Below are 3,192 nucleotides of genomic sequence, written 5' to 3' on the forward strand. Positions count from 1 at the left end.
AAACTTCTAGCTTAGGAATTTGGGGAAAACAAACAAACAAACAAAAAACCTGAAGTCTTTCTTTGTAAACAGCTCCATAAGATAAACCTAATAACGAGCATTTGTTAGAAATAAAAGGCTCATTTCTAACCACTGACTGCATGAACTGCAGTGCTAACAGCTGGAGGTGAAGCAAGGTGAGATAATATTTCTCCTTTCTTCTCTTAAAAACAAAGCAAAAAAAAAACTAAAAACCAACAGTGTTGTTGATTATCATGCTTGTATTCTTCTACTGCTATTCATGAACAATTATAAAATGGCTTAAGTCCTGGGGGAAAGGGAGCTTCAGAATGATGCCATTTTGCTCAAAAAGAATAAAAAGAAGAGTATGAGTGGGACTAGCTGGCCTTCAGAGGTGCCTTAAGGATTCTATGGTTGATTCTGTGATTCTGTCTGATTTTCTTTGTATTAGGGCCGCTGTCTATATTACCCTACTTGGAGAGATTGCCTAAGCTGTGTTTTCCCTGATCTGGGATTTTTTCACTACTAAAAACATGACCTATTCACCTTTTCCTAAACATAATCAGTAGACACGTGCCCCTCAGTCAAAGGATAAATCCAAATTAATTATGTTTTCTAGATCTCATCAATGCAGAATAGACCTCATTCACTTATTTCAAATGTAAAAGTAATTAAAATATCATTGGCTGGTCTTGTTTTTTAAAGGTATATGTGAAAATGTGCTTATTTCACCTTCCACTCTGAAACAGATTTTCTTGGGTGTTGATATTCTCCGTTTCTGGACTGAGGCAAGGACGTCCAGATGTTCAAGTAATGCTATGTGAGCTACTTGAATTATGAGACTTCAGCTCTGCTAGCTTACAGAAGCAGGACCCAGGCACAAGCTGTCCATGGGCACATAAGAATTTGTGTCAACCTGCTGCCCTGGATCACGGCTTCTGTCTTCACAACTGTTATTTCTACAGTTAAAAAATGAAGGGGTTTTGGTCATTTACAACACAAATCAGCCTCTGGAGAGAACTTGCTACATGTATTTTTTGTTCTCTCTTCTAGTACAGAGTTACTCTTCAAAAAACCTTCCTGAAGGTAAATATTTGCACAATGGCAAAACTGAGGAATCAGTCCTGTCCACTTTAGTGCAGAAATGAAGCTGTCATTCCACAAGGCTGAGTATTCTGTTCCCATCACGACAACGAAAAAATCAGCCTTACAAGTGCAGCCATGGTGTTGCTTGATGAGTGATATGAAAAAAAAACAAAACAAAACAAAAAAAACTTTAGTGGAATAACTAAAAGGGAGAGCTGGATTCAGCCTTAAAAACAAATGAAGCTCTTAGTGATCAGTAACTACTCCTTATGTTTGTCACAAAAGGAACTTTCTTCCAGTGGTCAGCAAAGATGAAATCTTCCTTGGTTTACGTGTCTTTGGGAATGTATCTTCTGCCTTTAACACCACTTAAATATTCATGATGTTCCAGCAGAAATTGCACTCTTTGCAACTTCAAGCTCTGCTTTAGAAAGAACAGCTGCAGGCAAGTACAGCAGCCTTTGTTGGAAGGGGAAGGCAGGGGGTGCTTCTAACTGCTGCAGACAGCACCAAGGAATTCCTTTTAACGAGACCTGCTCTATTAGCTTGCTTATTAAAAGTGGTAAACCAGAGAAGCTGAATAGGTTTCCTAGATGCCAGTATGTGTTAAAGATTAATGCCTACACAGAAAACAAGTAAACTATATAGACGGGATCTGTCTTACATCTTAGTTATCGTCTCTGAAACATATTATTTCCAGTTGAACTATTCACGCTCCTGTTAGTCACTCTTTTTATAATCAGATAAGCACCCTGACAGTGTCTTGTTTTTAGACATTTACTAACTAATATTTAGCTTAGAGAAATATACTTCAGAAATACTTGTTTTATGGCAGTAAGATAGCCTAGGTTATGTAGCTCAAAGAAAAATACCTTTGTATTAAATGTATGTAAAGCAGTGGAGAATGTAATTTTTAGAATTTGTTGCCAGCTAGAACAAGTGATTTGGTTATAAAAAAAAAAAATAATGAAAAACACCTAGCAGTATTTCAGCAACTCTTCATCTGCATGTGGAATTCCTTTTGCCCACCCAGTAATCGCTATGTCTTTATAACTGGGATATAAATACTTAGAAAAATTGCTAAAAATAAAAAGTACCAACAGTTTGAGAGTCTCAAGCTAGTTTTAAGGGAGTTAGGAAAAAAGCTGCTTGGATGATAAAGATTCACCTGAATTTTATATGGAAATAGGCAAACATTTGATCAAATACAGTAACTTCATGTGACTACAAGCCTGAAGAATTGCAGTATAACTGTGGCTCTGCAAAAATAGGTAGCAAAACCATTCGTTTTTCTTCACTAGAGATGGGATTTTGCATACTGAGGGATCCATCTTTATCATGAGCAGTTCCGTGCAATTGTGTTTCTCTGTATGTATTTGCAATGTGCTATTACTGCCTAACCCACATATGAGATTTCACACATTAGAATAAGAGAGTGGACAGAAGATACACTCTAACGGAAACTGCTATGAGCCACATCACTGATCTGAAAGGAGGGAAAGTTAAGAGTTCCCCCGATCTGGCTTTTTAAAAACAGATGGGAAGTTTGCTTTCTTAGTCTTCATAATCCTTCCCCATCTGACGTGACATTTCAGAGACCATTAAGATTGGCTTTTCAGTGACATCAACAGGTTTGCTCAACACTCACAGGTACACAACATCACATCCCATAGACTCACGTGTATACAATTTAATTAATCTGATCCCTCTCAAGTGACAAGGAGGACATTTTCCTTGCTCTAGACTTCTCTTCTGGCCTCAGGGACCTGAGTTTCCTGTAATGGTGTGGAACTACTGATAAAGATGGAGCTGAAGAAGAGATTTCAGCACTTCAGACTAATGTGTGCTTTGTCACCAAGTCCCCTTCTGCAATGTGTCCACATTTCCCCTGGTTCACTTGCACAAATCTTAGCAGTTATTCCTCGTTTAGGAGTAGGATGTCCACCAGAGTCTCTCCCCTCACCAGCTCCTTGGTCATGTGTTAGGAAATTGCACTGATGAAGTTTTCCCCAGTTACCATCACTGAGTAAATGTACCATCTTACACAGAGCTGAGAAAAAAAGCAATAGATGAGTAAGGAAGGATGTTTTAAATGCAGATGCTTGT

The sequence above is a fragment of the Meleagris gallopavo genome, chromosome 2, assembly GCF_000146605.3.
Source record: "Meleagris gallopavo isolate NT-WF06-2002-E0010 breed Aviagen turkey brand Nicholas breeding stock chromosome 2, Turkey_5.1, whole genome shotgun sequence".
NCBI classification, from domain to species: Eukaryota; Metazoa; Chordata; class Aves; order Galliformes; family Phasianidae; genus Meleagris; species Meleagris gallopavo.